Source organism: Eptatretus burgeri, chromosome 3, assembly GCF_056783735.1.
Source record: "Eptatretus burgeri isolate ZD-2024b chromosome 3, Ebu_testis_v1, whole genome shotgun sequence".
NCBI lineage: Eukaryota > Metazoa > Chordata > Myxini > Myxiniformes > Myxinidae > Eptatretus > Eptatretus burgeri.
The window spans coordinates 17,870,123-17,880,382 of record NC_140963.1 but is presented as its reverse complement, the minus strand read 5'-3'; the positions used below and the strand labels follow the sequence as shown (position 1 = coordinate 17,880,382).

At 35.2% G+C, this 10,260-nt stretch overlaps 1 long non-coding RNA gene across 1 annotated transcript; it reads right to left on the bottom strand.

Annotated features, from left to right (window-relative positions):
- Positions 1–4,691: 4,691 nt before the first annotated feature.
- On the bottom strand, positions 4,692–7,770 carry LOC147029470 (uncharacterized). The gene is made up of 2 exons (XR_015055921.1): positions 6,565–7,770; positions 4,692–6,467 (listed from the first exon to the last, which is right to left on the bottom strand). It is a non-coding gene; the product is annotated as an uncharacterized LOC147029470 (long non-coding RNA).
- Between the last annotated feature and the right edge of the window lie 2,490 nt (positions 7,771–10,260).

The window sequence follows — 10,260 nt, the reverse complement described above, 5'->3', positions numbered from 1 at the left end:
ACAGACTGGAATACAAATGGTACAAAAAGTTTTGAAATAAATAATCAACAAACCTATTTGAATCTCTCCGAAAGTTTCTTGTTGTGTAAATTTAAATTCACTAAGGCTGGGAATAACACAAACGCTACACTTGTAAATGATTTCTTCTGGAAAATGTTTGATAGTGTGCGATTGTATATTGGAACACAAGAAGTTGAAGCGGTTGATTATGTCTCTGCTGTATCTGAAATGATGAAATTTACACTCTATACATTCAGTGATAGAATGGGAAAGGGGTCTGTCGAAGGTTTTATTCCTGATATGTCAACGGGAACAAACACAGACCCTGGATATATTCAAAGGAAAGGAATGTATAATGATGATACAAAAGCAGAAAATAGTTTTACTGTGGCAGTTCCTCTTAAAGGTATATTTGGATTTTGTGATTATGATAAAGTTCTGTATGGTCTTAAAATTAGATTTCAACTACAAAGGAATGATAATGAAAATAGATTGCTTTTTGGTGTTGGTAATGCTTTTGGTGATCAGAATAAATTTGTAATTGAGGAGATGAGTTGGTATATCAGTGAATATACTCCTAATCTTAAAACAGAAGAGATGTTGAATCGAAGACTTAACTCAAAAAAACCACTCAGTGTATCATACCTCAAAAGAAGATGTCAACACGTTAAACTCAATCAAACTACTTACACGTGGAATTTGGGTGTTCTGGAAGGAAAGCCACGATATCTGTGGATGATTTTTAAAAAGCCAGATGGTGATACTGCGACTGATAAGAATAATGCATTGAGTGATAATGCTAAGGTGAAACAACTTCGCGTTTCTCTAGATGGAACATTTTATCCACGAGATAGATTGGAAATTAATTGGGAAAAAATGATTTTGCTGAAGCATACAAGTCTTACCAAAAGGTGTGTGAAAGTAATGGAAATAAAGAACCTATTTTGGATATGACAGCATTTAAAAGTTTGTATACAATCTATACGTTTGACCTGAGCGCTCAAAAAGAAACTATAAAGTCTAATCGAGTGGATACTTCCCTATACATTGAAAGAGGAGAGAGTGAAGAAGTTGATACATATTGTTTGCTTTTGGAAGAAACAGAATTGCAGATTAATACAGATAATGGTGTGATGATTAGTCTCACATAATTTTTTGTTAAATAAATGAGTGGCAAAGTACCAACTGGGGTATATGTTAATCAAATCAATCTTCATAAACTATCATCTTGTGTTCAAAATCAAAAGCCTTGTACGATTAACGTTAATACAATTCAGAGAAAAGGAGCAGTAAGAATTGATGTTTTGCTCACAAGAGAACAGGTTAAAATCTTGAATGACACTGGCTCACTTAAAATTAAAATGACAAAACCAATGTTGAAAAAATATTCAATAAGAGAGACGAGTGGAGGATTTCTCCCATTTCTAATTCCTTTATTTGCTGGTTTAAGTGCGGTTGGAGCATTGACGGGTGGTATTTCAACAGCGGTCAAAACTGCCAACGAAAGGAAGGCTCAACTCCAGGCTCAAAAAGAATTGGAAAGACATAACAAAGAGTTGGAGAAACAAATTAGTGGAAGTGGTGTAATTGTAGATTTTGCTGAAAAACTTGAAGGTCTGCCTGATAAAGCGAGATTGTTAGTTGGAGATATGCTTTCTTCTATAGCACAAGCAGGTGTAAAATTAACAAAAAGAGGTAATGGATTATATCTTTCTAATAAATAAATGAGCATTGATGAGTGGTTGAAAGAATTTGGAAAGAATACAACATCAAATTTACAACTTGCCAAATATTGTAAGAAATTAAAAATTCATAATGTGGTTATTTGTATGAGAGATGAATTAACAAATGTGTCGAAACATACAAAGAATATTATTATGAACTTAGAAGATAATGATGGGAACGGTTCTCATTGGGTTTGTATTTTTAATAGTCAAGACAAATATTATTTTGATAGTTTTGGTCTTCCACCACCTGTTGAAGTCATAAAATTCTTACAGAATGGTGTTTATCAAACATTTCAAGTCCAAGAATTAAATTCCAAGTGTTGTGGTCAATTATGTCTATATGTGTTATTTCAACTCAACAAAAATAAAAAATTTTATGATATTATTTTTAATCTAATATAAATGACTTATGTTGGTAAAGATGGTTCTATCTTTGGTGTATCTCAAGAACTGGATATTGATTTATCAAATTATTACACAAAGGCACAGGCTGAACGACATAAATATAATATAAACAAAAATATTAACATGAAAAATGCTTATAAATTAAAAAATTATCCAAGCCCGACTGACGCAAATGACTTGGTGAGATTAAGCGATTTATCACAATATATATACTTAAATAAAACGGCTGTGTATTCTAAAGATACAGAAGTGTTGATATTATCTCCAGATCATACAGAATTCACAGTTCGAATTAAAATAAATTTTTATAAAGAAGGGCGTATCGTTTGTATGAGAATAGAACAATGGGGGTATGATATGAATGATTTAGGGTATAATTGGTCATTTAAAATTAACCTCGAAGACCTGGAACAATTAAATCAGTCTCGTAAGGAAGAATATTATCCACTTGGTATCGAGAATGAGTTTTGTGGAGCCACGATTAGTAAACAACAAATAAAAGAATTTAATAAGGGTAAATATAATAATGGTTTTGCCCTTGTTTATCTCATGAAAACAGAAAAAACAGGATTATATATAATAAGTAAGGAAATACAAAATGATTTAACTATGGGAAGATGGGGAGGTGTTTCGTGCCATAATATTATTCTAACATATATTTCTAATACATAAATGACAGCAAGAAGGCTTCAAGAAAATTATCATTTCTGTGTTCAAGCATACCTTCAAGAAAAGGGTATTCGGTATTTTAATAAATATGTTCTACAACATAAGAATGAGGTATTTTCAATAAAAGATTGGCATTATGCTGATGTTGATAAACCAACAACTTTAGATTTAATTAGAATGTTAAATAATGAAAAAATTATAAGGTTAAGAAAAGGTAAGGCTCTTTTAGAAATTCAAAAGAAATTTTATTGGTATCCTGTTGTAAAAAATTATTTTGGATACAGGAATAACAAGAAATCCTGATGAATATATGTATAATATTCTATGGGGTGTAAACGATTCAAGTATAGTAAGGGATGAGGAAGGAGTTGAAGAAGAGAGGGAAGAGGAGGAAAAGGAGAAGGAGGAGAGAGAGAAGGAGGAAAGAGAGAATAGAGAGAGGGAGGAAAGAGAGAAGAGAGAGAGGGAGAAGAAAGAGAAGGAGGAAAGAGAGAAGAAAGAGAAGGAGGAAAGAGAGAAGAAAGAGAAGGAGGAAAAAGAGAAGAGAGAGAGGGAGGAGAGGGAGAAGAAAGAGAAGGAGGAAAAAGAGAAGAGAGAGAGGGAGGAGAGGGAGGAAAGAGAGAGAATAAATAAATATTATAGTATGGAAACCAGTGAGATTCAAAAAAGAATAGAGGTATTACAGAAAATAACTCAACCCACCAAGGAGGAATACAAAGAATTAACAAGTCTATTTGCAATACTTTCAACAAAACTATTAGCATCGTCAAGCTATTCATTTTAATTCAAGTTTTTTCTTAAATAAATGGAGGAGAGAGTGAAGGCATTTCTAAGGATTCTTTATGTTTTAAAAATTAAGATTCAAATGTGCATGTTGGAAACTAAAAAGGTTTTTCCACTCTGCAGAAATTTTTCTCATAAATAAATGAGTTATTGTCTCAAATGTAAAAAGAAAACTAATACTAAAAATATTTCATATATTAAAAGTAAAAAATAACAGGGTTATACAAAAAGGTATATGTTCGGTGTGTGGTTCAAAAAAAAATCAATTTATCTCCAAACACAAACTCGGAGGAGATATACAAAAGTTTTTATCAGGAAGTAAATTTACAACTACTGGAATACCAGGGGAATTACATCTTCCAGGGTATTCTTTCTGTGGTCCAGGCACAAACTTGGATAAAAGATTAGATGAGGCAGACAATCCTAAATCCTGGAGTAAACCAATCAATAGAGTTGATGAAGTGTGCATGAGACACGATATTGATTATGGGAATACCACAACGTTGGAAGAAAAGCATGAAGCCGATAGAGAAATGTTATATAATTTGTCTCTGATACAAAATCCAACCTTGAGAGAAAAAGTTGATAGGTTCATCGTGAAGAAGATGATTAGTGCTAAATTGAAACTTGGACTTGGAAATTCAAAAAACTTATAGGCTCTAATGATGCTATTAAGACTGAAGAGCAATTAGCTGATGAATTACATAAACCAATATTCACAAAGTTTCAGAGAAGGAAAGTTTATTCCAAGGAAGTTGATTATATCTGGTCTGCTGATTTGATTGAACTCAATAATGATAAGGGGTACAAGTATGCTTTAACCGTTATTGATTTGAGGAGTAGATATGCGTGGGTTGTCCCTTTAAAAAACAAAACAGGTAATACTCTTATGTTAGCTTTTCAACAGATATTTAATAAAAGTAAGAGAAAACCTAAGAAATTGTGGACTGATGAGGGTAGAGAGTTTTATAACAAGACATTTATGAATTTTCTAAAAAATAACAGTATTACATTATACAGTACCTTTAATGAAGGGAAGGCAGTTGTTGTTGAACGTTTTAATCGTACCTTAAAAGAGAGACTATATAAAAAATTCACACAACTCGGTTCACAACAATGGTTATCTTTTATTCAGGATATTGTGGATAAGTATAATGACACGATTCACACGTCAACGAATATGAAGCCATCAGAAACATTTACAAAATTAAAATATGAAAAAGAGATTAATGTCAGAAAACCTAAGTTCAAAGTTGGTGATATCGTAAGAATATATAGGTGGAAATCTCATTTTGAAAAGGGTTTTACTGAACGATGGACGAAAGAACTTTTTAAAATTGTTGATGTAATAGATACAGTTCCTTGGACTTATAAAATATATGATTTGGAAGGGGAAGAGATTTTAGGTTCATTTTATTCACAGGAATTACAAAAGACAAAACTAAGCAGATAATACACCTTTGTGGACACTAGAGGGTCAAGTCCGAGGTGTATAACAGTATATAATGTGTGTCAAGGGGGACGTTCTTAGATCTGTGAACCCCAAACACAGAATCCTCAACTGAATAGTCAAGGCTTAACTTTTGTTTGTGTGTGTGTGTGTGCAATGGGAGCAATAGGTTGGCGCTTCACTCCCTCCTACTATACACCGTTGTGGACACTCGAGGGCCAAGTCCGAGGTGTATAACAGTATATAATGTGTGTCAAGGGGGACGTTCTTAGATCTGTGAACCCCAAACACAGAATCCTCAACTGAATAGTCAAGGCTTAACTTTTGTTTGTTGATGTGTATGTGTGTGTGTGTGTCCCAACCCTCACATTCAAAATCTCAACCCCAACCCTCACATTCAAAATCTCAACCCCAACTCAATCCTCGCCCAACACAATGTCTTTTTCAAAATGAGATTTCCACCTATATATATATATATTTTTACGTTTTTTTTTCTTCTTCCAATTCTGTCTTTTAAGGCTTTCAGGTTTGATGATGTAGAAAGGGGGAGTAAGCCTGCACTTTCTTCCCAGAACTTTCTTGATCTTGCTCCCATCAAGCACCATCCGACAAAGAACTACATCGATAGGTTTAGATCCCAAAGAGTGATAGCAACTCCAAAAGTCTCCAAAATATAAATAAATAAAATAATAATAATAATAAATAAATAAATAAATAAATAAAAGCCCCCAAAAAAGTTTCAAGTGTCCAACATAAACCCAACTTTCCAAGTCTTCAAGGTATAACCACATTCCCGTTGAGTTTCCAAGATATGTATCACATTGTGAGTTATCAATCCAGAACCCACATTTCAAGTATTCAAAGTAAAACCAACTTACAAAGTCTCTTAAGGATAACTCATTTACTGATTTTTTCAAAATTTGTGAGTCTCCAAGGTAGGCCCCATATTTAGAACCATCTTGGCAGAACCCTTTTCCTGAGTCTCCAAGGTAGTTATTTAAACCATCAAGGCAGAACTCATTTACTGATTTTTTCAAAATTTGTGAGTCTCCAAGGTAGGCCCCATATTTAGAACCATCTTGGCAAAACCCTTTTCCTGAGTCTCCAAGGTAGTTATTTAAACCATCAAGGCAGAACTCATTTACTGATTTTTTCAAAATTTGTGAGTCTCCAAGGTAAAACTTGTATTCTGGCTCATCAAGGTATAACTTGTTCAGTGGGTATTGTCTTGATAACTCACAATGAGTACTATTGCTGTAAAACTCTTTTTCAGGATTTTGCTGGTCTCCAAGGTATAACTCTTTGGTTGGGTCATCAAGGACGAACTCGTTCTGTGGGTCTTGGTCGCTCATAAGGTCTTCAACCAAGCCAACAATTTCGCCCCAAGTTGTAGCAAAAGCAGTATTTTCATTTCGTATTTCAGACACAATTTCCTGTGAGAGAAAATAATAATGTATTAATTAAGTTATTTAATTATTAAATGAGTATGCTTCAATCAAAGTTTGAAAATAGGAAAATAAAAAATCTTACCTCAATAGATAAGAGGTTTGAATCCAGTTCATCAACTTGAAGGTTTAGTTCCATAGAAGACAGAGAGTTCCAAGGAACACCAAAGTCATCCCACTCAAGGTCTTCAACCAAGCCAACAATTTCCCCAAGTTGTAGCAAAAGCAGTATTTTCAGATACAATTTCCTGTGAGAGAAAATAATAATGTATTAATTAAGTTATTTAATTATTAAATGAGTATGCTTCAATCAAAGTTTGAAAATAGGAAAATAAAAAATCTTACCTCAATAGATAAGAGGTTTGAATCCAGTTCATCAACTTGAAGGTTTAGTTCCATAGAAGACAGAGAGTTTGAGACAAGCACACAGAACACCATTGCCAGCAAGAACAAATGTTTAAAATGGAGCCTGGGTTTGAAGCTTTTATAGAGAAAGACTGGTGGGTGTGGTTTCCTTTGGAAATTCCCTGGGCAAGCCTAGGCAAGCCTTCATTGGGAAATTTTTCAAAACCATAACATCCTGTAATTTTCTAGTGATTTCTTTGTGAGTCAGAGATGAACTGGAAATGATGTAAGAGTGGGCGGGGCTTAGCAAAAGTAGGCGGAGCTTAGGAAAAGTGGGCGTGGCTTAGAAAAAATACCTTATGAAAAGTGGGCGGAGCTTAGCAAAAGTGGGCGGGGCTTAGGAAAAGTGGGCGTGGCTTAGAAAAAATACCTTATGAAAAGTGGGCGGAGCTTAGCAAAAGTGGGTGGAGCTTAGGAAAAGTGGGCGTGGCTTAGAAAAATTACCTTATGAAAAGTGGGCGGGGCTTAACAAAAGTGGGCGGAGCTTAGGAAAAGTGGGCGTGGCTTAGAAAAATTACCTTATGAAAAGTGGGCGGGGCTTAACAAAAGTGGGCGGGGCTTAAAGAAAAGTGGGCGGGGCTTAACAAAAAATAACCTGTGGCTCAGGAGGTGGCTATTTTAGATGGGGATTATTGTGCAAAGAAAATTAAACTATTGAAGGAATTTGAGAATGAACAAATCTTTATAGGTTCAATGAGTGAGCTGTTCAACCCCCCAGGTGTTCAATTCAATGAGGTTCAACCTCCAAGTTAAAAGGGGAGACAAATAAATATACCTTGGGATAAAAAGGGGGGTTTATTTTTAGGGAAAAAAAATATAAATCGCTGAAAATCCCCCATTCATTTACATGGGGAAAAGTGAGCCAGAATCAGTATTCTTACCCTACTTATATATATAGAATTATATCTTCTTTCGGCTGCTCCAGTTAGGGGTCGCCACAGCGGATCATCCATATGATCCGCATAGTGATTTGGCTTAGTTTTTACTCCGGATGCCCTTCCTGACGCAACCCTGGTCGCCTCTTACGACACACAGGGATATGGTACACCTATACTAACCGGGGCATACACCGGGACCAGTACACTGGTACTCATTTCGCCGACCTCGGAAGGATGACAGGCTGAGTCAACCCCCTGGTGTGTATTAATTCAAGCGGCCAACGGGGCTTAAACTCGGGACCTTTTGGATCCCAAGCCGCTACCCTAATCACTACGCCAACACCAGGCTAATGTGTGTGTGTGTGTGTGTGTGTGTGTGTGTGTGTGTGTGTGTGTGTGTGTGTGTGTGTGTGTGTGTGTGTGTGTGTGTGTGTGTGTGTGTGTGTGTATGTATATATATACATATATATATATATATATATATACATATACATATATATATATATATACATATATACATATACATATATATATATATATACATATATACATATACATATATATATACATATATATATATATACATATATATATATACATATATATATATATACATATATATATATATACATATATATATATATACATATATATATATATACATATATATATATATATACATATATATATATATACATATATATATATATATACATATATATATATACATATATATATATATATATATATATATATATATATATATATATATATACATATATACATATACATATATATATACATATATATATATATATATATATATATATATATATATATATATATATATATATATATATATATATATTATAGCCAAACCCGCGCTCTGCGCGGAGTTTCGAAAGTGAGCGTTTGTTAGGACGTCAATATATCCAGTGTTCACAATGTGATTTATAGAATCTCTTCCTATACAATATTTCTTGTTACATTTTTTGTGTCAAATTCACCTTCTGAGGTCGTCAGCATGTGTAGAAGAGGGTTTTTACATTGCAGACGGTTTTCTCAGAGTGGCATTATGCCTCTCAGCGGTGACGGTCTGTCGATGACAGACGTAATGACGTCAGCGAATGACCGATGATGTCATGATGTCATTACGCGTCTCAGCAGTGACATCACACGTCACCATACAGACGAATGTAAAAATTAGAAAATCGCCAAAAATTCCCAAACCTCTCCGTCTGGCGCGATCTCACATAGCCCATGCTGTTCATTAGACCACAGACCACCCACATGCTGAAAGTGGCAACAATCTGTCTGGCAGTTTCGGAGGAGAAACGTCAAATTACGCGCAGATGTTAATAGAATTAATATATAGGACATGCATATATACACGCTACCGGTCAAAAGTTTTAGAACACCCCCATTTTTCCAGTTTTTACTGAAATTTAAGCTGTTTAATGTTTCAATGTACTCTGAAATGAAAGCATTGAACAAATAAACAATTACAGATAAAAAGAAATCGTGGAATAGTTTTGTTGAACAAAATTTAATCTAAATTTTTGACTCATCAAAGTAGCCACCTTTTGCAGATATAACAGCCAAACATACTTGTGGCATTTATTCTGCAATGGAAATCAAATATTGTTCTGAAAGTTCTTCCCAACACTGTTGCAGAAGTTCCCACAAATTTGTTGCATGTGTAGGTTGTTTTGCTTTCACCCTTCTGTCCAGTTCATCCCAAACCAGCTCGATGGGGTTTAAGTCTGGAGACTTGCTGGCCATTCCATGATTTGAAGCCTACCGTCTTGTTCTTTTATTCCAAGGTAGTTCTCACAGGCTGGAGGTATGTTTTATGTCGTTATCTTGCTGTAGGATGAACCCGTGACCAACTAGGTGTAGACCAGAGAGTATTGCATGGCACTGCAAAATGCTGTGGTAGCCCTTTTGGTTCAGGGTGCCAGTCACTCTGTGCAAGTCGCCGACTCCGGATCCAGCAGAAGAGCCCCAGATCATCACACTTCTTCCTCCATGTTTGCCAGTTGGTGTCACACACTGAAGAACGATCCTTTCGCTTACTCGACGGCATACAAAAACCCTGCGTGATGAACCGAAGATTTCAAATTTTGATTCATCGGTCCATAAGACCTTCTTCCAGTTTTCAGTATTCCACTGGCGATGCTTCATGGCCCAGGCAAGCCTCTTTTTCTTATTTTGCCATCTTAGCAATGGCTTTCTGACTGCTACTCGACCTGTCAAACCTGCAGCTCGATGTCTTCTCTTCACAGTTGAAACTGAGACTTCCTTACTTCGACCAGTGTGAAGCTGCTGTCCTGTGAGCCGCTTTCACTCAAGCTCTTGACTCTCAAAAACTTGTCTTCTGATTGTGTTGTGGCTTTGGGTCTCCCAGACCTCTTCCTGTCAGAGTTTCCTCCATTTTCCAAGTGCCTTTTGATGGTGTAGGAAACTGTACTCACTAACACCTTGGCTTCTTTGCAAAT